This window comes from Helianthus annuus, chromosome 2, assembly GCF_002127325.2.
Source record: "Helianthus annuus cultivar XRQ/B chromosome 2, HanXRQr2.0-SUNRISE, whole genome shotgun sequence".
Lineage (NCBI taxonomy): Eukaryota > Viridiplantae > Streptophyta > Magnoliopsida > Asterales > Asteraceae > Helianthus > Helianthus annuus.
In genome coordinates this window covers 4,032,270-4,049,906 of record NC_035434.2, presented here as the reverse complement: position 1 = coordinate 4,049,906, position 17,637 = coordinate 4,032,270, and positions in this window count along the sequence as shown.

Here is a 17,637-nt window from a genome sequence, read left to right as displayed (position 1 = left end):
TTTTGTAACGATCTATTGTACTTGTTGTTTTGTAATGATGTATTCTACCTGGGGTTTTTGAATGATGTATATCATACCCGGGTTATATGTATATAATCTATTAGTTAATGGATTTAATGCTTTATCAAAGAAGACATTTGCATTATTAGTGTTGGGTTCTAATGGATTATCAATGAACAGATTGAATACATTTAGTGGATTATGTATATATGTATATACATATATATAAGTTGGTTATATTTTTGACAATTGACTGTTTGCACACTACTAGAAAAGTGCCTACTTTGTGACAGCCAAATTTGTAGCAAATTGGTCTTACCTACAGATTTGCTACAAAAAATTTCGTGCAAAATAAACTTGTTGAAAATCAGGTTAGCTACAAAATTATGACAAAATTTCCTATAAATTTTCGACAAAAATCTATCGTCACAAGCGTCGCCACAAAATACCTAAAAACCGGTTTTTTATGTTTTTCCTACAATTCTTCGACAATTATGCCAGTATTTTATTTTTTGATATTTTACTTTTAAAATTAATAACATTATTAAGAAAAATTATCCATAATTACAAATAATTATTTTTATTTTGCGAAAAAATTCCTACAAAATTATAAAACTTTCTCTTAACAGTTTGCTACAAATTTCCTACAAATAAAAAATATATTTTTATGATAATATTAATAATAATATTTTTATTAATAATGATAATATTAATGTTATTATATGTTTTTGAATTTCTGACAAAATACCGACAAATAAATTCTAACTTTTCCTACAAATTTTCGACAAATAATTTCTTATTTTTCTTACAAATTTCTGACAAATATATTTTAAATTTTCCTACAAATTTCCAACAAATAAATTATAATTTTTCCTACAAATTTCCCACAAATATTTGTATATATTTTCCAACAACTTTTCGACTATACATTAATTTTCGGTTTCCTACGAATTTCTGACAAATAACAAAAAAAATCTAAAAAAAAAAAATAAAAATCAGTTTTTTTTAAGCTAAAAATGCAGAAAATATCTAATACGATCTTGTTTACAAATTAACCACAGATACAATAACATAAACTCAAGTTATTACATATTACAAAACTAACAATTTTTAACATATTGATCTAAATAATACACAAAAAACTACCTTTAAGTACCCGGACAATCTAATTTTCTCATAACGCCTTTCAATTGCTTTTGCATTCGATGCTCCTCTTAATGTCTTTCAACCCGCTCACATAGCTTTCTTTCTTCACATTTGGTTTTCCAAATCTTGTCAAGCCTCCCATTCTTTATCCAGTTGTCTTTGAAAACCAACTGAAAAATGATAACAAGCACAATTAGGGCTGTAAACGAACCGAACGAACACGAACAAGGTCATGTTCGTGTTCGTTCGTTAAGGATATTAACATGTTCGCGAACTGTTCACGAACGCATACCGAACATAAGTTTATGTTCGTGTTCGTTCGTTAAGGAAATTCAATTGTTCACGAACAGTTCGTGAACACTGGTCTCGAACACAAACGAACACAAGCAAATTAAAACGAATGAAAATGAACATTTAACTTGAAAATAAAAAATAAAAACATTGATATCCTTAAACATTATATAAGTAGTTAAACACAAGCATCAAATGATAAATCAAAACACAAGAAGTATACTACACTACCAAACAATGAATCACGTTTAACTTAGAAAAAAGGTTTAGAATATCCAAATTTTAGCTAACTTAGAAAAAAATAGGGTTTCAAGTTTTCAATAGATAAAAGGTTTATTATTTATTATTTTTTAATATAATCAAACGAACACGAACGAATATGAACGAACGTGACCGAACATATTACCGAACGTTCATGAACGCAGTCGAACGAACGAGGCATGTGTTCGTGTTCGTTCGATAAGCTAACAGAACGGAATTTTTTGTTCGTGTTCGTTCGTTAAGCTAAGCGAACGAACATAAACGAACTTCCCGCCGAATGGTTCACGAACTGTTCGCTGAACGTTGGGTTCGTTTACAGCCCTAAGCACAATAAAGAACAAAATGCTACAAGTTTTTATATATATAAAAAAGACAAAAAGTTAATGTTTCTGGTACATGGTGCATTTTTACATCAAACAAGAAAACAATAGTTTCATTCCAACTACTAATGCATCTACATGTGATACCTAGCTAATGCTATGAAGATGCATGCAAGATTGTGGCATTTCAACTCAAATATGATAAAATATACCTGAAACTTTTATATGGGTCATTTTGGATCATTTATAAGACAGTATGGGTGGGTTTGCATAAAGTAATTTAAGTCAAAAGGGTCAAACTTGGTTAATTAAAAATGAAGGTTATCTTCAGGTCAATCTGGGTTGAGAAGCTGAAAGGAGCGGGTTATGTAGGGTTTATGAAAAACAACATATCAAACCACGGTTAGGAACAGATCGATCCGTCCTCTTAGATCAAACATCGAGCAAGAATGAATCCCTTTTTCGATTAACCCCTTGCGAAATCTTCGTTCTAATTAAGTGTCGAGCATCTCTCAGGCGACCCGTTTGAATCCAGTTTGACTTCATTGTGTTCCTGTTTTATATTCTTGGCATTCGCTTGTGCCATCGGGATCTAACCATAGCTCTCGTTAATGGTGACGGTTTGATTATAAAGGTTGAAATAACTATGGTGGTGGGGATATTTGTAATTTACAAGTCACAATTTTCACAGTGAAGTTTAAAATTTAAAACTTGAATTGATATTGACTTTAACGAATCCGATTCTGAGTTCTGTATCATATAGCTTAAATTTAAATTGGCTTTGAATAAGTTGTTTATCACCTGTATTCTGAGTTCTGTATCATATAGCTTTAAACCATTTCTTAAACCAACCCGTTCTGACCCAAAACACGTTCTAACCGCACCGGTTTCAACCCGAATCAAAATAACCCTTTCTTTAATCAACCCGTTCTAACCCGAACCATATCCGACCCAAACCCATTCTGACCCAGCATGCCACCCGACCCGACCTGTCCCATTCTTATGTAACACGATGGACTTCGAGAGGGAAATTTGTGTATTCTACAATAAGTTACTATATAATATATCTACTGCACACATGGATGTGAATATCTTATAAAAAAACAATAAAAGCAATCTACTGCACACATGATGAGAATATCTAGGAAAAGAAAATGATCAAATTAACTTTGTAACCAATCTTATCATATGTTATGTAGCATCCATCATTTTTAAGTGTTGGCCCATATTGCAAAAGAAACATCGACAAAAAAAAAAAAAAAAAAAAAAAAAGAAAAAAGAAAGGATCAAAGCACAAACCTGAGGATTTATCTTTTTCTCCATCACGTCTCTAAATATTGTGATGGCGGCAACCCAATCCAAGCATCAAAAACGGTATTCTACTAACCTCAAGTCCTTAACACCATCTTTTACATTAGTCTCTTTCACAACCTCCAATTCTCCTAGAATGAATAGATTGCCATTCGAATTATCAAGGAGTTGATAACTTTATAGAAATTAGATGAATGGTTAAACTCCAGATTTGTAATTCGTTAAATAGTTATAAACCACGAGCTAAAAAGGCAATAAAAAAGTGAAATTTATTGATATGGATATGACTCATGAATAAGAATATCATGTTAATAAATCATTACAAAAATATATAAACTAATCACAGTATCACACATGCACTCATAGTGTAATCCACAGAAAGAATATTAACTTTTAACTATCAATTTATGGCTATGGCTATTTACAAGAGTTAAATAACATTCTTTCTTTAAATTTATGGCTATTTACAATTTTACTCCTGCACATGACTAACATGTGAGTTGGTTTTAACTAAGATATGGATGGAGTTAGTAAGGTGGATTAAAATTGCAATAAAACGAAGACATTGGTATTAAAATCGTAAGAAGTTTCAAAATTGTAAAATATTGCAATGGCTTATAAACCACACGGATCAAAACCGCAATTTACTCAAATATTTGGCTGAAATGTTAAAGAAGAAATACGTAGAAATCAGATAACAAGAGTCATAGAAATGTTTACTGAAGCGAAAGGGTGGTATTTGGACAAATAAAATAACTTTCTGTTTTTAATAGCAAATAAAATAACTTTCTGTTTTGTAGGAAATCTGTAGAAACTGTTGTCAATTTCCTACAAATTATCGACAAATGTAAAATTTTATTGTCAAAATTATATGTTTTTTTATAATTGATAAATAACAAATAAAAGTATATATTTTTTATAGGAAATCTGTAGCAACTGGTGTTAGTTTGCTACAAATTCCTGACAAATTTAACATTTTATTTTTAAAAAATATATGTTTTTTCTTAACTTGATAATTTGACAAATAAAATAACCTGTAACTAGTGCTAGTTTGGTACAAATTTTCGATAAATTTAACATTTATTTTAAATATTATTTATTTTTCTAAAATTGATAAGTAACAAATAAATTAACTTTTTTTTGTCGAAAATCTGTAACAAGTAGTGTCAGTTTGCTACAAATTTTAGACAAATTTAATGTATTATTTTAAAATTATCTATTTTTCTAAAATTGAATAATAAATTAACTTACTTTTTTTTTTTGTAGGAAATCCGTAGCAACTAGTGTCAATTTGCTACCAATTTCCAACAAATTTAATATTTTGTTTTTAAAAAGTTATTTAAATTTCTAAAATTGATAAATAAGAAATAAATTAACTTTTTTTGTCGAAAATCCGTAGCAAGTGGTGTCAGTTTGCTACAACTTTCAGACAAATTTAGAAATTTTATTTTTTTTAATTATTTATTTTGTTGTGGGTACAGATAATACAAAATTTTAATGTGTTTTGTCGGAATTTTGTCGAAAAGCTAATTAATGTTGTGACGAAATTGCTACAACTGGTAGTTGTGTGACAATTTTGTCGGAAAATTGAAGAAAAATTTTGGGTTTTTTTTGTTTTTCTTTTTTATGAGAAAACTGTAGGAAAATTGTAACAAAATTTGAGTTGTGGGAAATTTGTGGAAAACTTTTGTAGGAAAATGTGTAGTTTTTTTTTTTGAACGGCCAACAGAAATTTTATTATTTCAACTAGCAAGGAGCTAGACACCAAATGTACAATACTGCCACCAAAACCAACCTGACCAATCTAACATAATCACATTACATTACATAACAATATTGAAATTACGCCAATCATCCCATGTCCAATGAAGAGATCTCGAAGGATTTTTTGTCCAATGATAGGCCATCGCTTTAGCTTCCTCTACAACCTTCGAAATGCTCGAGGAATCTCGACCATACAACACCTCATTCCGCATCCTCCATATACTCCACATCACCACTTGAGTAATGGCATTAAAAACCTTCTTTTTCTTTTTACAGCCTTGCAGCAAATTATGATAGTCCAAAACATCCTTCAGACAAAAGGCTAACACGGGAGGAATTTTACACCATTGTTCGATCACTAACCATACTGTTTGGGCAAAATGACAAGAAACAAAAAAAGGTGTTCGCTTATCTATTCGTAGTCGCCGCAAAGCAGGCACCTAGAATCTCCAATGTTTATATTTCTGGCTGCCAAGGCACCTCTCGTTGGTAATTTTTCCGATACTGCCCGCCAAGGAACGACCCCAACCTTCTCCGGCACATAATTATTCCACAAAAAAGGTAAATCGGAACTGACCTTGAGGCTGTTGCCAATACTTTTTTATTGCTAGCGACCGAGAAAGACTCCAAATTATTATGTTTCCAAATCCAGATATCCGGCCCCCCGCTGACGTTAAATTCACACAGCAGCAACGATAAATCCAGCAGCTCATCCTCCTCTTATTCGTTCGACACTACTCGGCTCCACTCCCACGAAAAAGTAACCGAAGTAGACCCCCATGAAACCCGATCTGATATATAGCACATTTTATTTTTTTCAAGTGCAAAAAGGAGAGGATAACTCAGTTACAGTGGCTGAACACCGATCCAAAGATCAAACCAAAATGCTGCCTTCGTACCACAGCCCACTCTACACCGTATTGACTCACTAAGATTAATACCAAGTTGAGAAAGAGGTTCATGTATGCCGACAATATGCTTCCATGGACTTGCTAAAGAAAGTTTCGCCGGAATAGGAGCCCACGATCTATTATTATGATGAACCGACCAAGCAACTCTTCTCCAAAGCCAATCCTTATCCGTTTTAAACCTCCACCACCACTTTGAAAGCATTGCAAGGTTAGCGTCCCGAAGAGAACCGAAGCCTAAGCCTCCATATTCGATTGGCGAGATAACCTTCTCCCATGCCATCCATGTCACACCCCCAAAATACCACCTAGGGAATGTCCCCTTTAGGCGTGTGACGTACCAACAATGAGCCACTAATCACATTGAACCCATACAAGTTTCTAGTAAAGTTCTCAATCATTAATAAATACCATCAACAAGTTTAAATGAAAACCAACGTGCTCAGCGGAAGCAAATAAAAGAAAACATAATTAACTGTTTCAGTTTAAATGTGTGAAATCAATAAACCCATCATTCGTATCCAATCAGCACGACCCATGACCACTCCAGCTACTTCAGACAGCAAGTTCCAAATCCATATAACCTAACAACCTGCGAGCATGCAACAAGTGTATCAGACAACGCTGGTGAGTTCATAGTTTTACGAAAACGTTGATTACCAAGTGTTAGTTAATCCATTGAATTTAATTCCGAAAGTAATGCTGAAAACAATGTTGATAATACCCCAATACAAGACGGCTTCTGATTATTTTGCCCTTTCTCCAATGCTCCTATCAAAGCATTGGTCATGACTAGGTCATTAGTTCAACACCCGTCCTCCCAGGAACGGGGTGAGGTTGCCAAACCTAAGTAGCGCTACTAACTAATACCATGTTACCTTCCAGGTAACCAAACAACACGGAGGGACTTTAAAGGTGATAGGAAGAGTATATTATCCAACATTCCCGTTTTTACCCAAAAGACTTATCCCTTCCTGGAATACCCACTGACTGTCCCAACAACCGGGACGCATGCTCAAGAGATGAACTCACCTTTGGTTTGCTCGGTAAGACTAGTTACTCGTTTAACAATAGTGATTTACCAGGCCCTATGACAGTTACATAATAATCAGTTTGCATTCAAACACAACACGTATTATTTCACGTTTACTCATCAGATAGTGCACACGTATACAAGCATGGGTATTTCCAAGTATGTCGTATAACAACTCATCAGCCGTGTACAGTCCCAAAGCATGAAGCCCAAATAAATCATAGAGTTTGTTTACGAGTGTATGGCATGCGACCCAACTAACTCACGTCTTACATAATTACCACTGGCTCGAGGCCCAACATAACTAATATAACATGTGTGTGTGTGTCCCAAGTAATCATCCATGTATACATCATAAGTAGCATGCGGCCCAAACTACATGTATTTAATCTAAACAGTGCGTATAATGTAGAAATTCTAGCATCATTATTCTTAACATCACATTAACACACGATTCAGTTGGGTAACATATGAATTCCTATTTTAATCATACAGAACAAACAATAATCTACGGCCCAAAGTCACATCCATAAATGATCTCATCTAATAATATTATTGGTAACCCAATTATCATGTATCATTCCGCTAACCAAATACTCATTCAATGGGTTTGTAGCCTATCGAAATAACCGGATAACAACTAATTCTTATCATAGTCATGATCATCAAGAAGCCATGTAATTGATTACATCTAATCCGTAAGCATGTCCTCGGTCAACATTACAAGCAAATTCGATTAACAGTTGGCTTGTATCAGGTCGCAAGTGATCACAACAAGCATGGAATATTACAAGCAAATTACATGGAACATTACAAGAAAATTCGGTCAACTATCCACCAAATCTGTTCACACTTGCATGGAATATTATAAACCTAACCCACTCCACTAACTTTGTATGTAGCCTACATAGCATCGGTCCAAGCATGTGCATGTATTGTCAACAATTCATTAATAATAGCATGTGAGGCAATTGATTGTGTGCCTGCCATGTTCTAACTTGAATTCCTCAAGGTTTGCATGTGATATTGGTCCAATTAGAGTATAATCTTATCATATATTGTCGGCCATTTAGCAATCCATAGTTGTATGCATGTGCAGCCATTATAGTTTGCATATAAAAGTGATATTGAAATTCAGAATTTATTAAAAGACAAGTTCGTTGTTGAAATAGACAACCGCCACTCGAACCCAACCACATCGGTTTCATACTCATGGCACATTAGGTCAGTTATCACATCACATAAAACCATCTTATACATTCGTTATGGCGGTGAATGATTTCCAGTTCATACACGTAACAACAAAAGTCTAATCATATACCAATTAGATACCAATTAAACACACATAAGGAGACTGAAGTATTGCTTACTAACCGAGATGATTTAGACACACAGAATGATCTCCAAGGGAGGAAGCTTCGATCAAAGTGGGAGGGGTTTCTCCTGCCGAACGCAATGTATGGGAGTAGGGTTTGAATATGTGTGGTATTAAGTCACGTAGCCTCCTGTGTGTGTATATAACCTAAGGTAACCGGCCCTTAATCAAAACAATCAGCCCTTTGGGCTTCACTTAGCCCAATCACTAATTCAATGTGTGCGTGTGGTGTGTATATGTGGATGAGGTCCCCCTAGCCGGCCCATGAGTGGAGTAATCAGGGTCCAAGTGATCGGTCCACACTACTTCCAAGTGATTCGAGTCTAAGGTGACATGTGTGACTCGAGTTACTCGTGGTCCGCGACGCAATCAATTGTCACTTACGTTTAAAGTTAATACACAAACTTTTAACGTGTCTAATACGAGTAATGCACAATGGAAGACAATAATGGGAATTTTAGAATCGCTAGATAAACGGAACTAATCTTGAAAGTTCGTGTTGTCACATCATCCCCAACTTGAAAGAAATTTCGTCCCGAAATTTGACAAGTAAGCACAGAAGAGTGAAGCGATAGAAACTCTAATTAAACTATATGTAATACTACACAACTAATAATCACAAATAATAATCACAAATAATAATCAAACATTACGCGCAATCACTAAGCATCCAGATAATTGCACAGACACCACGTTAACCAAATTGTAAAACAGGATTGCGAGATCAGTTGGGTGCCACATCATCCCCAACTTGAAAGGAATTTCGTCCCGAAATTCGCCAATGATATTGAAAGTTAGTCCCACCGTTTGAACAATCGGGGATAACAGAGCTTCACCTGACCTTTGCGTTCTCACAGGAACTTCGGTCCACGTCTTAAGTTCCGACGAACTCTCATGATTGAAATTCGACTGTGTTTACCGCGGGTTTCTCAACAAGGGTATCACAAGTGTTGCATCGAACAGACGCTTCTTTAGGTTCAAGACATAACCGACATCGTGTGCGTTACCTAATTCGTCAAGTAACTCGAGTTCGTGAGCCATATTATCAATCCGTTCCAGAATCCAAATGTCCCAGTGTACCGCAACTAAGCTGGCCACATTTCCCATAGCGTACCGCACCCTCCCAGGGTGAGACTTTTGATTATGATGCGTTCTCCCACCGCGAATTTCCACTATTTCTTAAGCTTAACAGCTTCCCAAGGGGTTCAAGTACAAATCCTGGATCTGTGATTAGGTTCTCGTTTCCATATATGTGTTTCTGGTTGCTAATATCCTACCTTGACTTTCCCACATGTCAAACTTCGTTCCCATGCGTGGCTATCTGGGCCTTCAGGCTCGGTCACCCACATATGGTCTTCAGGTTTCAATGCATCCTATCAAAACTCAGGTGGATCGGATATCGAGGCCCATGTGCTTCGCCTACACCATTTCCCTAAGCTGAGAAAGCTGAGAAGACGTCCTCCTAATTTGGTTCCCAAGAGTTCACCGCTCCCCGCAGTGCTAACGAGGTTAAGGCTACGCAATCCTCGAAAATCCCGTGATGAATCTGTGATAGTATCCAGCGAATCCAAGGGATTGCTGTATCCCAGAAGGAAATCAGGATTTGCATAAGGTCAATTCTGAAATTCCACCTAACGATGTGGAAGTAAACCAGGTAACTCTTCAGAAGACACGTCAGAAAATTCACGAATAACTGGAAGATACTCTATCTTCCTTTCTTAAAGTGGCGAATCGGTGACAAGAGCTAGTATAGCAGAGTAGCCCTTCCGTAGACACTTCTGGGCTTTCACGACTGAGACAATGCCAACAACGGCACCACTACGATGATCTTAAACTGATAAGGATTCCCCACTGGGGAGAGGGAACACACGATTTTCTTTTTGCAGAGAATTTTCTGCTTGATACATAGGTAACCAAGTCCATGTCAACGACCATGTCAAAACTTACAAGAGTATTGGGAAGTAGGTCAATGTCGAACACTTGACCCACGAGATCAAGTTTACAACCAAAAAGAACATGAGAAGCTTCTATCGATTTACTATCAGTTAATTCTACTACATGCTTATTTACAAGAAAGGTGGGAGTCAGTCCTAACTGACGACTGAACCCTAAGGCACATAACTCCAATCGAAACAAGAGTCAAATAAAACAGAAGCAGAAAAAGATCATTCAAAGAAGACGTACCGGTCTCAACATTGCCATCATTGCGAGTTTCCCCCAGCGCCAATAGTAAATACTCTTCCACGTGCTCCGTTCCCACCATTGTTCCCATTGTTGCCGCTCCCAGTATTGTTGTTGTTGCCAGCATTCTGATTAAGCTGAGGGCAATCCCTCTTAAAATGACCCTCATCACCACACTGAAAGCACCCCTTTTGATTTCCCTGGTTCTGTTGAGACTGTTGCCTCTCCTGTTGCTGTGGCTGCTGCTGTGGCTGCTTTGGAAGCCAGACCCTGCAATCTTTAGCCATATAACCCACCTTGTTGCACCTATGACATACCCGGGTGCATGGCCCGCGATGGTGAAACATACACTTATCACACTTTGGTAACTTTCCCGCGTAAGAACCTTGATTTGAATTGTTGCTCTGATTCTGGTTCACAGAAGACGACTGGCTAAAACTACGGTGGATGCTGTTGTCTGCCCTTTTCTGAGATTGGCTGGCACTGGTAGCTTTATCAGTATCATTCCATTTCCGCTTGTTATCACTAGCAGGTGTTGTAGCTGTAGCAGTCGAGGTGGTAGCAGAAACATGTGGCGGCAGGTTGCCACGTTCGACCTCTTGGTCAGTAATCTTATGTGCCAAACGGACGATTCGGGGCAGATTGTCTAAGTTTGCAGCAGTAACGTACCCCTTAACAGCTGGTGCTAAACCCTTGAGATACAACTCAATTCGCTGAGGTGGGGGTCGAGACATGTTAGGGCACAAAGTTGCTAAATCATTAGACCTCCTAGTGTATGCTTCAATCTCAGACCCCTCCATTTTCAGGTTGTAGAACTCGTTCTCCAGTTTCTGAATCTCATCACGAGGACAATACTCCTCTCGCATCAACTCCTTGAAATCATCCCAGGTAGTGGCATTCGCCATCTCAATACCCAACATTTGTACTTGGGCATTCCACCAAGTTATGGCACCATCCTCCAAAGTGCCTGTAGCATACTTCACACGGTCCCCACGGGGCAGTTGCACATAGCAAATACTGATTCAGCCTTCTCGAACCAACGCAAGAGTCCCACAGCCCCTTCAGTCCCACTGAAGGTATGTGGCTTACAATCCATGAAGGTCTTAAACGTGCAGGCAGGCGGATTGTGTTGATTCGCAAGTTGACCTAAAACGAAGGGACATACAACACACAAGTAAGATTCGAGTATACGTCGCAAGGATAGAGAGTAATTGGCAACATATCGTACCAGCCTGGTAAGCCGCTAGGGCTTCAGCTACACGAGTGTTGATCAAGTTGGTTAATTCGGCCTGGGTCATAGCAATGTGACCACGTCCATGTCCTCGTCCACTCATGATTCTATAGGAGAAGGTGGAAAAGGTTACGAGTCGAAATGAGGTACAGGTCAAGTATCACGTTGAAACCTACAATCTACCAAGTTTACACACAATAGGGCAGAACCCTTCTCACGCTCATTAAGCCTCACTGGGATTTGCATGCACCTCGCGTTATTATTATGTGTGCACCCATAATAATAAGGCGATTTACATGCTTATCTCAGTGCCTCTTAACTTGCCTTAAAAGGTTCCCCACATTCAAATAGCAACGAAAGGTTTTACAGGATCAAGAATCACAATAGTCAAAGGGTTGTGTCACACTAGTAGTTCACATAACGGGGGTTGATAATGTAAGGGCTCATGTTGTTGTGCCAAGTGTGCATTCACGTGTAATGATATACATAAGTGTACACTAGATATACTATGCAATAGTAAATGAGAAACGAACCTTGCAGTCTGGAGCCGAGTGTCATGGTCAATTTCGGTACTGTTCGGTTATAGTCTGGTTTTATAAAAAAAAACGTTTTAAAACCAAGTTCACTATAACCAGTGGCTCTGATACCAAACTGTCACACCCCCAAAATACCACCTAGGGAATGTCCCCTTTAGGCGTGTGACGTACCAACAATGAGCCACTAATCACATTGAACCCATACAAGTTTCTAGTAAAGTTCTCAATCATTAATATATACCATCAACAAGTTTAAATGAAAACCAACGTGCTTAGCGGAAGCAAATAAAAGAAAACATAAGTAACTGTTTCAGTTTAAATGTGTGAAATCAATAAACCCATCATTCGTATCCAATCAGCACGACCCATGACCACTCCAGCTACTTCAGACAGCAAGTTCCAAATCCATATAACCTAACAACCTGCGAGCATGCAACAAGTGTATCAGACAACGCTGGTGAGTTCATAGTTTTACGAAAACGTTGATTACCAAGTGTTAGTTAATCCATTGAATTTAATTCCGAAAGTAATGTTGAAAACAATGTTGATAATACCCCAATACAAGACGGCTTCTGATTATTTTGCCCTTTCTCCAATGCTCCTATCAAAGCATTGGTCATGACTAGGTCATTAGTTCAACACCCGTCCTCCCAGGAACGGGGTGAGGTTGCCAAACCTAAGTAGCGCTACTAACTAATACCATGTTACCTTCCAGGTAACCAAACAACACGGAGGGACTTTAAAGGTGATAGGAAGAGTATATTATCCAACATTCCCGTTTTTACCCAAAAGACTTATCCCTTCCTGGAATACCCACTGACTGTCCCAACAACCGGGACGCATGCTCAAGAGATGAACTCACCTTTGGTTTGCTCGGTAAGACTAGTTACTCGTTTAACAATAGTGATTTACCAGGCCCTATGACAGTTACATAATAATCAGTTTGCATTCAAACACAACACGTATTATTTCACGTTTACTCATCAGATAGTGCACACGTATACAAGCATGGGCATTTCCAAGTATGTCGTATAACAACTCATCAGCCGTGTACAATCCCAAAGCATGAAGCCCAAATAAATCATAGAGTTTGTTTACGAGTGTATGGCATGCGACCCAACTAACTCACGTCTTACATAATTACCACTGGCTCGAGGCCCAACATAACTAATATAACATGTGTGTGTGTGTCCCAAGTAATCATCCATGTATACATCATAAGTAGCATGCGGCCCAAACTACATGTATTTAATCTAAACAGTGCGTATAATGTAGAAATTCTAGCATCATTATTCTTAACATCACATTAACACACGATTCAGTTGGGTAACATATGAATTCCTATTTTAATCATACAGAACAAACAATAATCTACGGCCCAAAGTCACATCCATAAATGATCTCATCTAATAATATTATTGGTAACCCAATTATCATGTATCATTCCGCTAACCAAATACTCATTCAATGGGTTTGTAGCCTATCGAAATAACCGGATAACAACTAATTCTTATCATAGTCATGATCATCAAGAAGCCATGTAATTGATTACATCTAATCCGTAAGCATGTCCTCGGTCAACATTACAAGCAAATTCGATTAACAGTTGGCTTGTATCAGGTCGCTAGTGATCACAACAAGCATGGAATATTACAAGCAAATTACATGGAACATTACAAGAAAATTCGGTCAACTATCCACCAAATCTGTTCACACTTGCATGGAATATTATAAACCTAACCCACTCCACTAACTTTGTATGTAGCCTACATAGCATCGGTCCAAGCATGTGCATGTATTGTCAACAATTCATTAATAATAGCATGTGAGGCAATTGATTGTGTGCCTGCCATGTTCTAACTTGAATTCCTCAAGGTTTGCATGTGATATTGGTCCAATTAGAGTATAATCTTATCATATATTGTCGGCCATTTAGCAATCCATAGTTGTATGCATGTGCAGCCATTATAGTTTGCATATAAAAGTGATATTGAAATTCAGAATTTATTAAAAGACAAGTTCGTTGTTGAAATAGACAACCGCCACTCGAACCCAACCACATCGGTTTCATACTCATGGCACATTAGGTCAGTTATCACATCACATAAAACCATCTTATACATTCGTTATGGCGGTGAATGATTTCCAGTTCATACACGTAACAACAAAAGTCTAATCATATACCAATTAGATACCAATTAAACACACATAAGGAGACTGAAGTATTGCTTACTAACCGAGATGATTTAGACACACAGAATGATCTCCAAGGGAGGAAGCTTCGATCAAAGTGGGAGGGGTTTCTCCTGCCGAACGCAATGTATGGGAGTAGGGTTTGAATATGTGTGGTATTAAGTCACGTAGCCTCCTGTGTGTGTATATAACCTAAGGTAACCGGCCCTTAATCAAAACAATCAGCCCTTTGGGCTTCACTTAGCCCAATCACTAATTCAATGTGTGCGTGTGGTGTGTATATGTGGATGAGGTCCCCCTAGCCGGCCCATGAGTGGAGTAATCAGGGTCCAAGTGATCGGTCCACACTACTTCCAAGTGATTCGAGTCTAAGGTGACATGTGTGACTCGAGTTACTCGTGGTCCGCGACGCAATCAATTGTCACTTACGTTTAAAGTTAATACACAAACTTTTAACGTGTCTAATACGAGTAATGCACAATGGAAGAAAATAATGGGAATTTTAGAATCGCTAGATAAACGGAACTAATCTTGAAAGTTCGTGTTGTCACAATCCAACTCATGTAGGAGTTATCATCCGATCCTCCCCAAAAGAAACTCCTCCTTAATCTTTCTAGGATTTCTGTTACTTTCATCGGAGCTTTATACAAGGAGAAGAAATAAGTCGGAAGCGAGTTCAATACAGATTTGAGCAAAGTGATTCTGCCACCATAGGAAAGATGTTTCGCTTTCCAAAGCGATAATCGGTTTTTAAACAAATCAATGACCGGTTTCCAATTACGAACAAGGTTCATATTAGCCCCCACAACTAATCCCAAATGTTTGAAGGGAAATTGTAACACCCCGAAAGCGGGTTTGGTAATTAAACCCCGTTAATACCAAAGAGCGGGTAAAATACCGTTAGTGGTAAAAATTAACCCAGTAAATATTAGGATTTAAATAAATAAACCTAATATTAATTGGAAAAAGGAAAATAAATGCTTTGAGGAAACAAACTATAACAAGCCCGAGTTGACGGGACTTAAAATAATACGAGTTATAATCTACTCGACCCCACTAAGTTAACTAGGAGTGTTTAACCCAGTTAACAAGACGAAATATTATTAGAAATAAGTAGGTTGTAGCCTACTAAATAAATTAACCAAACAAGAGGGGCCAATGTGGGATAACTTGAAAAGTTAATTAATAAAATAAAACAAAAATATATATATATATATACACACACACAGCGTGTGCGTAGAGATCGACCAGGGGAAAGCTCCCATGGAGCTCTAACCCTAATTTCAACAAATGCTCCAAATTGAAGCTCAAATCAAGGCCCAAATCAATGCATGAACACAAATTCGTGATCACCTAGTCATGGGGATCACAAGGTATGTTGAATTTTTCCATTTTGTGATACTTTAAAATTATGATGAACAATCATAATCGAAATTCTGGAATGAATGATGAATCTATGAGCATAGTTGTGATGAAATTCATGTTTAGAAACAAACCCTAGTTGAAAACTTGATGAATTAGTGTTAAAAACTAGGGATTTGATGATTACCCATATGTGTGCTAAGTGGGTTTTATGACAAGAAGATGAACACTTGAATTAGAGTGTTAAATTGATGAATATTGATGTTATGATACTAGTACTAGGTGTAGTTCATGAACACTAGTCATGGAGGTTTGAATTTTGATGTTAACCTTGGTAAAAATAACTAGTTATGAACTTGTTTGTAAATGTGTAAAAGTATGCCCATTAGGTGTTTGATAAAATGCCTAAATGAATGCTAAAATGTGGAAATTTCGGGTGAAACACATATTTGAATAATATGACAAATTATGCGAAGTATGAACCGACAAGGATTTAAAGCATAAAGTTAATCTAGACTTAATGGTGTAAATGATCAAAGTAGTTAACTTTGATAAGTTAAGTTAACTAATGAAGAAGTCGAATAGAAGTTTCGACATAGAAAATAAGTGAGGTGGAATGGTCGTGATGTTTAATGACTAATTTAACCACCTCGTAAATGTTGACAACAGTTTGACGCCTAACGAGCTAGGTGGAGGCTTGGGAAAGAAGCGGTCAAACGAATCAAGCATGAGAAGAAAGGCGTATTCGGGATGCGAGGTAAGTTAAAGCTTACACCTTTTATTTAATATCTATTGGTTTTATAGATTTTGAATAATCAAAAGTCCCATTTGACTTATGATGTTTCGACCCGACACGCACGGTTCGGAGCAAAAGACAATAATGATAAACCATGTTGAATGGTTAAAAAGAGCTAATAAGGTCATTTAGTCATGTAATGACAAATAAATAACGAGTTTTGAATGATTTACCTTACAAGGTAAATCAATATAATTAATAAGGGTAAAACGGTAATGTGGTCACTCGTTGGCGATAACCATTAGTTTGGAAGGACACTTTATGGCGTAAGATATAAAGGGGTCAAAATAATCAAGAAATAGATTTATAAGTAAATTGACAGTACGGTGTAAACCGGTACAAGTCATGTAGACAAGATGATAATAAATCCATCTCGCAAAAGTAAACGGTCATTTAGACCAAACGGGTCAAATGGTGAAAATATCACCCTTGGACAATATCGGCTAATGTTTTGTCGAGTTGCATGATTACAGGAATAAATATCGATTGAATGTTGACATTGCTATTACTTAGCGGCTACTAATGCATGGTATCAAAACAGGTCAATATATTGATTTGAGCCAGGTATGTATAATTGGTCAATTCATCATTAGAACTTGAAGTTCAATGAGGGCTAAACAAGTTAAAATGGACATTGAGTTATCTTTTAAGTAAACCGAATGATTTAATTTATAGTCATTGTGTTTTGAAAACATAATGGCTATTTAAACAAGATCCTAGTTTAAAAGTGGAATTTTGGTCAATTACGACACTAAAAGCCTTTTGTTGTAAAGAAAGGATTTAAGATGACCAAAACGCCCTCGTAAGCTAAATCGACCAAACGAATCTTAATAGTTGTTTAAAAACAAGTTACATGATCAAGCAAATACTTTGAATAAGTATAAAAAGTGAAAGGGGTAAATCTTAGGTCAAATGACTCTATATGGGTC